Source organism: Centruroides vittatus, unplaced genomic scaffold (assembly GCF_030686945.1).
Source record: "Centruroides vittatus isolate TY-2023 unplaced genomic scaffold, ASM3068694v2 contig_754, whole genome shotgun sequence".
NCBI lineage: Eukaryota > Metazoa > Arthropoda > Arachnida > Scorpiones > Buthidae > Centruroides > Centruroides vittatus.
Window position 1 is genome coordinate 1,275,377 of NW_027122490.1, and position 12,388 is coordinate 1,287,764.

Genomic DNA, 12,388 nt, shown 5'->3' on the forward strand with positions numbered 1-12,388 from the left:
CTTCCACAACAGTGTAATACCGTGGTTCTCAATCTTTTTGAAGTCGGGGAACACTAAACTTTGACATTTTCTTACGCGGAACACTTAAAATACATAAGCTTTAAAGCAGAGGTGGCAGACCTTTTTGAAATCAAGAGCGCACTCGGTCTAGTATATGACGTCATTGACATTTGCTGATTACTTTCCCATACAAAAATTATTTTACATTGTATTGATTTTTCTTTTGCAACAATTTTTAATTGTACATTTGATTTATTCACGGAACACTTGAAGTGCCTGCACGGAGCACCCGTGTTCTGCTGATCACGGATTGAGAACCACGTGTGTATTATTTTGAGGTGTGCTTCCCTAGCCTTTGCAGAGGTCCACAGCCTAGTCAGCCTCTTGAAAATGCAACCCTCATCGAAAGGGAAGTTATTGCAAACAATAAACAATAACAATGACACAATGATAATTATATAATAATACTATATTTATTTTGTTTTATCATTTTCATTAGATACATTCGCAGATATCCTGATTGCAGTGTCCAAAATATTTTCCTTTTTCAAGACATTCTCTATCACACTCCCGAGAATCGCAGTAGCTTCCACTGTCATTTCGGAAACGAAAGCTTTAAAAAATTAGAATATAGTAATTTAACGATTTTGAATGATAAATAATTCATTATTTTGATAGGTTAAATTATTTAATGCAGAAATCGACGTGAATAAGATCGCCCCGTTTTACGATTAATCCGACGTAAAACAAGTCGATCTATATCATACATTTCCTAAAATAAGGCTTTATTATATAATACTACACAGAAATAAAAGGGCATTTAAATACACGTTTTAGTTTTAATTCTAATTCTTTCCATTAACCTATACATAAATCACCTATACATAAATACATCAATCATTTAAATAATTGAATCATCTTACTATTAATCACAGTCGTTGCAAGAAGATTAGAACAATTCTAGCGGAGATTATGGCAATTCGATTTCTAGTTAACTATAATAAAATAATTATATAAAAATGTAAATATATGTAAAAATAAACAACACATACAGAAACGCATAGAGAAACACAAACAAATCTACACAAAACAATGTAGCCTACTTTGAAAAATTATTTCATTATATAAATCTTAAGGTATAATACAAATGCAAGATACAGTACTTACCGTTACCGATTGATGTAAGAGTCGTTGTGATCAGTTTAACGCTTCTATATAAATGATTCAAAGCAATAAAATTGTCAAATCAGCGTATTAAATAAATATAAAATGAGTATCTGGATAGCAAATGTCTGGTTTACATCTGATTACAAATTATTAGACTTGTAGGAAAATTATTGGTGGAAGAATCATAAATGTATATGTTTTGTAATTGTTCCCATTATTTTAATATACAATAATGGGGGTATGAATTTAAAATGCATAAAATGCCTTCAACGTTAAATGATTATTTTAAACTAGTATTTTAAATGTATAATTTACTTAATTCTTTTTTATTCTTTCCGCCCTTGAGAACTATAAGAGGACCATTTTTTACTATACGCATCATATTACTGTATAGATCAGGGGTGACCAAACTACGGCCCGCGGGCCGGATCTGGCCCATAAAGTCAGTTCATCCGGCCCTTCACCGCACTGTGCCACAAATGAGGTAAAATGTAATTATTTATATGGAAATATCATAGAGTGTAGATAAACTCACTATGTAGAAAAAATTAAAATAAGTGTAAGTAAAAATGCCAGAAGTGGTCCAGTCTGATTTTTGCATCTGACAGTAATATAATTTTTAGGGAAAATCAGTGAAATGAATATTCAATTCGGCGACTTTGGATATGCTTTGGAGCGCTTTTTGTATACCTGCACTGAAGTTTCTAAGAAAAGATATTGCGACCTTGCTGTAGCGATCGTGTTTGTGTATTGGTAAATAAAAATGTTGTTGTCTTTATTTTTTGTGTAATCACTGTACTGTATTGAACAAAATGATTATGCGGCTCGCGCTCGTCATTTTTTCAGTTATCTGGCCCGCTGTGAAAAAAAAGTTTAGTGACCCCTGACATAAATAGAAAGAAAGACTCTCCCCAGTTTAAGTTTTACTCTCCCGGCTGTTATATGTAATAGAGAAAGTATAACGAACGGTCAAGAAATGACTCTCAACACTTTTATATTTTTGGACTCAGAGGACCTTAAAACCTTCGAGAAATTTAACAAATTTGGGTTTTTTTTCGTATATTGTATGTGTGAGAGGGAACGATTTTGTTCTCACAATTTTGAAGCTTAATAACTTCTGTGCCTTTTGTCGAAAATTTCTGAAATTGTACAGGGAGGTTTGCGTATTGGGGATTGATGATATTAAATTTTGGTGGTTAAAAGTTGAGGGAGTGGGGAGATAGAGAGGCCACGTGTTATATCTTAAATGGAGTCGAACTTAATGGAGATTTCACTCGTTATTAGAATTTACAAATTTTTACATACTTCATCTCTACCCTCAAAATTAAGCTGTTTGCCATTTTAAAATAATTTATAATATAAAAAGATTTTTAATAAAATATAATAACGGATGACGCCGTACACAATATTAAACTTTGTTTTTCAGAAACAATGTAGTGACAGTTTTCAAACAATAGGCAGATTATTCATCCTTTATTCAGTTGGATAACCAGTTGGACCAACTGAATAAAGGATGAATAATCTGTCTAGTGTTTGAAAACTGTCACTACATTGTGTCTGTGAAAAACAAAGAAATATAAAACATGGTTTCATTGGAATAAAAACAATATTAAACTCTTTTGCCGGGACAGTTACCCAATAAGCAAGAGCAAAGTAATGAAGAAGCAAGAGTATTATTTTCACGGTATATATATATATATATATATATATATATATATATGTATGTTAAGCTCAAAGACCGAAATCGCTTATTGAGCGAAAAAACGACCACAAAGCGAAATTCGCGTCGTGGCCGTTTTTTCGCTCAATGAGCGATTTCGGTCTTTGAGCCTAACACACACACACACACACATATATATATATATATATATATATATATGTGTGTGTGTGTGTGTGTAACAGAAGGAAAACATAGCAATGGGTCAGAAAATAAGCCGCCAAAATTGTTTTTTGGACTCGGGACCTTGAAACGTCGAGAAATGCAAAAAATTCCTGTATGTATTCCTGGCTGTGTATTTGGGAGAGGTTTAGTTCGATTTTGTTCATCCACTTTGAAGCTTGATAACTCTTGCAGTTTGTCGAAAGTTTTTGAAATTTTGCGGGGTGATTTGAATAATAGGAGAACTAATTCAATCAATTTTGTTAGTTGAAGATAGAGGGGGTGGAACTTATTGAAAATTTTACTCGTATAATTTTTTATAAAACACATCTGTACCCTAAAAATTAAATTTTTTTGTCATTTTATAATAATTAATAATATAAAATGGTTTTAAATAAAATATAGTAACAGATGGCGCCACACAATTTTGAAATATTTTGTCGGGAATGTTACGCAACTCGTTGCTGAATAATTTTAAATTTTCTTATTACTAAATATAGTCAATCATTCATAATATAATAATAATATTAATGTAATACACTTTCAATAACACATTTAAAAATGTATTTGTAACATTTTATGACAAGGAAAATTGTACGTGAATAAAGGAATTTTGGGGCACTACCAAGGGAATTATGGTATGCTCTGGTTGGCAACATTCCAAGACATATTTGGGGACCGGAGGAAGAAGACAGGAGGTAAAACAAAGGAGAGAGACGAAAGAAGGAAGAGTGACAATTTGTTGCCCAGTTGTGAGAAAAATAAAAAGAAAAGGTCAGTTTTTTCATATTTAATCTTGTTAATGTGTGTGATTGATTTCGAATACGAACGAGAGAATAACACAATACAATGACAGTGCAACACATATAGCACGTGCTATATGTGCTGCACGTGGTCTTCGAGTTCCAGTTGAATTTTCTCCCTTTTCTTCTTTCTTTATTTACTTATTTTTAAGAGGATACTAAAGGAAAAGAAAAACAAAACCTGGTGATATGCTTCCAACCATTCTTTTCTTACTTGTTTTTGTAATTTCAAAAATTGGTAATGTAGTTTACGTTTGTAAAATAAAAATACGTGTTTTTAGTAATATTTAGGTAGTCTATCAATTATTGGTTCTTTTAAAATCGTTCCTTTCTTTTTTAATCTATATTCTATATTTTTACTATTTCATAAATGTCTTGAACGATACGATCTTCGAAAATTGGTGTTCTTTCTTTGCGCTCATGTATACAGTAACGCTATTTCTTTCTTTTGCGCGAGCCGAATAGACCCCGAGCGAGCTTTAGTTCTAAATTATGCCGCTGCGGCAAACAGCGCGAATAGTCGGCATTCGATTTGTGGTATATTCTGGTCATAATTGCGTTTTTCGATCGAATTATAAAAAAAAACATTTCCGGTATTCTACGAGTATCTTACCTTTAGAAAGAAGACAAAATGAAGAAGTTAAACTTATAATTTTAGTTTTTCATTTAATGCTGACAGTTTCACCGTTTTAGAATAAAAACGTGTTCATTTTTTATGTGCTCTCTAGAGAGGGGTGTATAACCTAAGTTAAACGGGCATGACGGTTTTTACCACACGAAAATATTTGATTTTATGGTGTCCCTGGATAGACGAACATCCCGGACAAATTTCGAAAATACAGTAGCACTTTAGTGTCATACCCAGTACAATAAAGAAAGAACACGAATTTTCATATATGGAATACTAAAAATATAGATAAGGACGCTTTTAAAAAGGACCTAATAATTGATAGACCGCCTAAATATTATTAAAAACGCATTTTTATTTTACGAACGTAAACTAGGACATTGGTAAGTATAAAATTTTTGAGTAATCTATAAGTTTGTTTTTAGGGCCCTAATGTAGGGCTGACCATAACATTTACAATCCAACCAGGGGCATATTTCAGAATCCGTTAAAATGGGATGTAAAACTGACTGAATTTCGGTTATTGTTTTAAAATTTATTTATTTATTCGTTGATCTATAAATTGATGCTGTTATATTGGCGTGTTAAGGAAGTTGCTCTATTCAAAAGTTGATTTACAAATAAATATTAAAAACAGACAAAACCGCAGAAGTTTGGCCGTTCTATCTAATAGGAATAGGGTAAAATTATAGTTATTTACCATTACAGATTTTCTTATTTTTGTTTTAACAGACTCATACTCGATGTAAATTTCCAAAACACGTAGAATTATTGGGGATACTATAGATTACCACCTATGGAATTTCGGGTCTTTGAGTATATATCTGAACTCAAAAGACCGAGACGAGTTCAATAATAACCTACTTTTCGACCGGAGACGAAAAATAAAGTTATCATACTTTTTTCCAGCGATCACGCGATGATAGGGAGTCGCGTCGCTTTCTCCGCTAAGTCGGCCTCGCTATCGCGATCGGGAGTCGCGTCGCTTGCCTTTAAAATTGCCTTTAGTAGACGTTTTCCCCTTTTTTTACTTTGTTCAAGAACTACCGTGAATCAATAACTAGTGACGTTTAGCACGTGGCGGCTCCCCTCCGGGGGTCAGTCGGGAGCACGAACAGTGGGAACGGCCGCCATGTTCGCTGCCATAACTTACATTAACCGAAATGACGATCGCGCGATGATCGGAAGTCACGTCGCTCTCTCCGCTCTCGTATCGCGTGTTTAACCCTACTGGAAATGACCGTAGTCCGACGTCATGGTTTACAGACTTTACCGCAAGATGGCAGTACTAGCAAGTATGGTGCCGTCTTCATGAGAGCATTAAAAAAAGTATGGTAACTTTTTTATTTTTCGTCTCCGGTCCAAAAATAGGGTACCGTTGAACTCGTCTCGGTCCCCTGAGTTCAAATATGTAATCAAAGTCCTGAAATTCCATAGGTGGTAATCTATAGTACACCCGAATTATTTGGTGCCGACTCATATAAAAAGCTCTACAAAAACCGATAGGACGGGCGCGTTTTTTAATGCAGCGCTCGAGAAGTGCTTTACAGCTAATTCTCTGAAACCCGTTTCTAAATGGCCAACACTGCTCGTGACGTCATTTCGCTACACTTTCGCTGCATAAAGAAACGCGCTCGACTACTTACCGACTCTGCACCGTTCAGGCCACCATTGCTTAAGCGCGTTTTCGTCGTGGAGCAGCACGGCGGACGCGTACAAAGCGTATCACGTGACCCGAATTCGCACGTAACTACCTTAAGTTTAATTGTGTAGTAACTCAAAAATTATAATAATGTACAAATAATTTTGGTACTTTTATAATATGAAAGCTCCAAATAACATCATACAGAAAATTCACTTAGTAAGATAAAGCATGAAAAATGAAGTTCAGAATGAATAAAACGAACCTACACGTATACGACGGAGTTACGTTACGAGCCTTTTCCCGTGTTGTGTCAGTTGTGTACTGATTCAAAACATTTTAATTTAAGAAAATTACAATAATATATGCTTTACCGTCGGAAATGTTACGTGACGATGTTTCTAGGTAGTCACGTGACCAAATGACGTCGAGTCGGTCACGTGATACGCTTTGTACGTGTCTTCCGTGCTGCTCCACGACGAAAACAAGCTTAAGCGATGGCGGTGCACAGTCGGTAAGTAGTCCTATGTTTTTTTGTTTATAGCGTTTTTTAAATGAGTTTGCCATCATATATTCGATGTGTATCTTATTTCAAATAAAGTTAATATTACAACACTACCCTCAAACAAATTACAGCTAATTCCCTTTTACTGAAAAAAAAAGAAAACTATTCCATCGTGTCATATAAGGTCTCCATCTTTGAAAACTGTACAGGACTACCAGGTGAGAGGGAAGGTAATGAGAAGATGAACTTTAACCCATAAAGGCCGGTTCATAGTAAAATGTTACGCTCATCTCAAGCAATACGTGTGCTCACGCTTATTACTCGTATTACTATTATTAAAAAATTATTATATTACACTGTATGTACAGTATTTTATAAATATATTAAGACAGAAAACAGTAAAATTTTTAAATTGCAATGTATTATGAATTGCATGCAATTTATTTTTAAAATGCATATCCTCTGTTTTCTTAACACTCAACACTGTAACATATCCTTGTTTTCTTCTGTTTACGAATAAATGGTTACATGATAAAATATCTACATTAATATTTATTTTCGAGTAATAATTGCTTCGTAAAATAATTTTCATAACCATAATAAATTTTTCACTATATAATTAATCATAATTTATTTTATGCAGAATTTCGAGTGTTGGCGAAAGAATCGAAGATAAAAATTCCAATTTTGTTCCGTTAATAAATCACACAAGCGAATCATGTTCTTCACTCGAATCTTCTTGTGTTTAATTCTTCAAATCGTCCTCTTCGAGGTAACGGCCAGAAGAGCGAAAACACCCGAAAACTCGGAAGCCATTCCACTTAACCGCCTGAACGCCATGGTCAAACAATACAACGCAAAAGTACACAAAGAAGGTTCTTGCTCGAAACCCGTGGCCAAATTGATTCCGGTGGGTACTTCTCCGGAAAAAGTGTTCGTTCCTCACTGTGCCATACTGCACAGATGCTCAGAGGACACGGGGTGTTGTCACGGCAGCAGAAAGGTGTGCCAAGCCAAGAAAACGGAGAAGGTCAAGCTTCCGTTCAGAGTGTTCGAGTTACTTACTAATGGCACGTTCGATGGAGGTAAACCCATCCTCCTAAATTTTCTGAATCATACTAAATGCGCATGTAGAAAGAAGCGAGCGTTTGGATAGATTATGAATTAATTACGGAGCCGAGCAATCTTGAAGGTGCAACGTATTGATTTTGTCTAATGCTAACGTGTAAAACGTTTGTTTTCCTTTGTACAAACTGAAATTACGCCTAATATATTTTAGAAAATATATTTTTTGTATTTTTTAGTTGTTTTAAATAATACTTTGTAGTAGGTAAACAAAATTCTACATGTTATAGAGAATTATTTTATATTTATTTAAAGTGTCAATGTGGTAATCTCGTTTATGAATGTAAGATTTTCCTATTTTTAAATAAATAAAACCAAAATTTTCTATTTGTAAATTTCTCTTACTTGTAGGAAAAGCAGCAGTGGGCTTAAATAATTTTTTTTTTTCATTTATTGTAATATGTATTCAAATATTGCATATTCATTTTCGTTAAACTATAAAACTAACGTTTTAGTAATGATTTCTTCTGATAAAAATTAAACACTACGTATTACAATTTTCTACAGAAATAGCAACGATGTTAATTGCATATCACCTATAGTAGAATTTAAGAATTAAACGAGTAATATCAAATGTCTATGAAACATTTCAAGTCGCATAACGTTACTAAGAAAATGTGGATATAGGAAACATGCAAATTGCTTGGTACAACAATTTATAGCTTGTGTTAACTATTAACAAGTAGTGAAATTACCCAACTACGTCTTGGACGTCCTTCTTTCAATAAACTGCACAACAACAATTTCGACTAACGAAAAAAATTTGTTTAAAATTATAAAAATTTCTTATGAAGTTCTGATTCTCAAATTAAACTAAATAAAATCTAAGTTTTGTTTCATAACTTAACAGTTTACTCAATTTCTATCTGCTAAATTCATTTGGGATGTAGTGAAAATTCCGTAAGGTCGTGGAATTTCTCCTTACACATAGTACTAATCAGTCTCGTACATAATTTTATTTTTTGTCTATCTAGTTTTGTCATCGATCCAGTATTATGTACACGTGATACTATGTACAGCTGCAGTTATTTTCTGTTTTAGCAATGATTCATTAATACCAGGGCCGGATTTACATAAAGGCATTTGGGGCCTGTGCCCAGGGCCCCCACAAAACTAAAAAAAAATTATGTTTAAACATAAATTTTTTTTCTATTACCGCGACAGCCTAGTGTGGCCTAATCATGAGGGCAACAGGCAGAAAAAACCAAACCCGGGAAAAAACCTATGAAACATCGGAAAATTTCGGGAAAAAATTTCACATAGGTATTTTTCGGTTAAATTAAAATAATTCGTTTTACACAATAAAATATATGTATGTTTACAATAACCTCATTTTTAAATGAAATTTACAACTTCCTAGTTCAAATCTAATTGAAAGTACAGTATTTTGTGTAAATTTTCTAAATCATCAAATTTGCCCTCTTAAAGGGGGGACTCCCACCGAATTTGTGCCCAGGGCCCCTGGATTGGTAAACCCGGCCCTGATTAATACCTATTTGTTACTCATATATAAAATACTCGTTATGAAAATTTTTGACAATTCTACTTGTAAGTTGAACCGTAATCACAGCAACTTAAATGAGAAAAAAAAAAGAGTAAAATTAAGAAGAGTTGCGAAATATTTATTAAACCGGCTTAACGTTAAGTCAGTTCCGTTCATATTTCATACTAAGCGGGCTTAAAATATACAGTGTGAATAGGGTATAAAGTCCCCTTGTGAGTTTAGTTTTAGCATCGATTTTGGATCGATTCATCGACATGTTTCTTATTTTAGTTTTTGTTAAGAATTAATGAGTTTTCATGGTTTAATTGTGAAGTTTGAATGTTATTTAAATAGATAATGAAATAATAAAAAGTTATATAATAAATGTAAATCACAAAATAATAAAGCAATAATAAAAAAACATTTTACTCGTTATTAGCATTCATAATCTTATAATAAAATCGAGATGGGTTAATAATAATAATAATGCTATAATAATAATGATAAGCTCAGAGTTCAAAACCATTAAGAGTTGAAATTTGGTACACAGTTAGGATACATCATAAGAATGTACTGTACATACACTAAGAAGGAATTTTTTGAAATTCTTCTCGTGGGGGGAAGAGGGAGAGGGTTAAGGATTACCTCAAAAAACTCCGTTTCTACCATGCTATTTTACATGCGGTATTTTGCGTTTTTGTGGAAAATCGAACATACTTTTAGACCCATCTAAAAATTCTCTAATTAGTCTCGGAAGAGAGAGAACCTAATTCTTGTACCCAGTGAAAACAGGTAAAATCGGCTATAATCTAAATATCTTAATCTTCGTTATTGTTACTTTTTGCGTGAGCAACATCTGGCTCATCTGTTAGTTTTTTAAAATTTTTTAAATAAAACTCGTCTCTACCTTCAAAATTAAGCTTGAGTTCTAATATGAGAACAGATAGAAAAGGAAATCTTACAAAATTTGAAAATGATATTTATTATGCACTAGAAAAAATACATCACATTGACCACTCTTCAAGTTTAGATGTTAAAATGGCAATACTGCACTACCCAGACATTATCCAAAATACAACATTGTCACAGCATTGCACCAACCAAGTTTTGGTAGAGCATTTATTTTCCGCTCTTAAAATTATTAAATATAATTTAAGAACTTCAGTGAATGCTGAATTAATAGAAATTATTTTTTTTGTAAGGAGTAATTCAGTTTATAACAGAGACGAAAAATAATAAATTAATCAACATGACAAAATGAGAAACCTGTTTTTTACCAGTCTAAATGTTATATTTCTCATTCTTGACTTAGTTTAATGTATCTATATACTTATATATTATCCAATATACTCTTATATTATGTACTGTACAACATTTTTATTAAACTAATTTGTTTGTATAAGAATGTATTTACTATTTTTATTCATACATGCTTACCAAATACCAATGCCATCATCAAACAAGTCAATAAATGTAAACTTATATATTCAGTAGATGTGTCAAATTTTAATGTTTAATTAATTTTTTAAAATCATTTTATTTTGTATTTTTTAAAAATAATCAGAATTGTTGTCATTATTACTTTCCCGGCTGTTACACAGTGAGGCCTATAACAAAGGAAAAGAATGACAATCAATCAAAAAATGATTTTCTCAGATTTTTACGCTTTTGGACTCGGGAAGCCTTGAAACGTAGAGAAGTGCAAAAGCATTCGGCGTTTTTTCCGTATGCACAGATGTTAGAATGTGTACCAACTGATTTAGTTCAACCATTTTCAAGCTTAATGACTCCTGTGTTAAAACCATCCGACTCCGATTCAAAATCGTGCCTCCCATACAGCCTAACATTCGTACATACAGGAAAAAAAACGAATCTTTTGCAAATCTCGACATTTCGAGGTGCCCTGAGTCCAAAAATGCGAAAATTTGGGTAGGATCATTTTTTGAACTATCGCTACACTTTTCCTCTGTTATATATAGGCTTAACAGCACAGTAAAAATTATCATATTGACTCATTACTTAGAGGCATATTTTAGCTTTGGAATAAAAAAGTTTCTACGTTCTATCTTTATTAGAACTGTATTTATTAATGCTAATATTCTGAGGTCATGCGATGACGTCAGAATTTTCGGGCCTACTTTGTTAACAAGTCCGCCCTTGGTCAGAGTCGGAGTCGAATCGTAAGAAAAAGTCGGAATCAGAGTCGTGTAAAAATCTACCGACTCCACGGCCCTGGTTTTGATAAGCTTTAAAAATTATAATTTTCTATGACAAAGAATTATTAAAGAACTAGCTGACCCGGCCACACGTTGTTGTGGCTCAAAATGTATCTATTATAAATGTATAACACTTCCCCCGTGGGGGGAATTTCAAAAAATCCCTTCTTACAAGTTAGTGTACATTCTCTTGACGTACCCTATTAAAACGCAATCAAAAACGCATCTAAAATAGTATAATAAAAGCCGAGTTCTTCACAGTAAGCCTTAATCCCGTCACTTTTCCCGCTGGGGAATATCAAAAAATCCCTTTTTAGTGTATATTCTGTTGACGTAACCTATTAAAACGCAATTAAAAACGCAAAAAACCGCATGTAAAATAGTATAATAGAAGCCGAGTTCTTCACGGTAAGCCTTAATCCCGTCCATCTCCCCCACTGGGGGGAATTTCGACATGTATATTATATAAAAACACGTGCGTATTCGAATGCAACGTTGTGTCAAAATTTCAAAGGAATCGGTAGGAACAAACGAACGTTATATTTTATTTATATAGATAGATAGAAAATGATCCGCTTCAGTCCATTCTCACAGAAAAGCATAATGCCTCACAGAAAAGCAAACTTAGGTCGTCGGAAATTAGCGCCATCCGTTGGACATAAAAGCCTTAATCCATATATAAATATATTTTTGAAAGGGGGAAATGGTGTAGGGGTATGAAAAATAGATAGTAGCCGATTCTCAGACCTACTGAATATGCATATAAAATTTGGTAAAAATCGGTAAAGCCGTTTCGGAGGAGTACGGTAACAAAAATTGTGACACGAGAATTTTATATATAAGATATATTAAATTATGGAATTATTTCTAATTTAAATAATCAAAATATATACTGAATTTTAATAAAGCTTAAATAAAAGAACAAAATTAGTTTTTGTAT

At 33.1% G+C, this 12,388-nt stretch overlaps 2 long non-coding RNA genes across 3 annotated transcripts; one reads left to right on the forward strand and one right to left on the reverse strand.

The window, feature by feature from the left end:
• Positions 1-454: 454 nt before the first annotated feature.
• Positions 455-1,198, reverse strand: LOC136981431 (uncharacterized). 2 transcript variants are annotated; one of them, XR_010881706.1, is made up of 3 exons: positions 1,168-1,198; positions 924-995; positions 455-613 (listed from the first exon to the last, which is right to left on the reverse strand). It is a non-coding gene; the product is annotated as an uncharacterized lncRNA (long non-coding RNA). The 2 variants fall into 2 exon arrangements; XR_010881705.1 differs by lacking the exon at positions 1,168-1,198 and adding an exon at positions 1,104-1,166.
• Positions 1,199-1,546: 348 nt separating this feature from the next.
• LOC136981372 (uncharacterized) lies at positions 1,547-1,945 on the forward strand. The gene is made up of 2 exons (XR_010881695.1): positions 1,547-1,651; positions 1,791-1,945. It is a non-coding gene; the product is annotated as an uncharacterized lncRNA (long non-coding RNA).
• Positions 1,946-12,388: the final 10,443 nt, after the last annotated feature.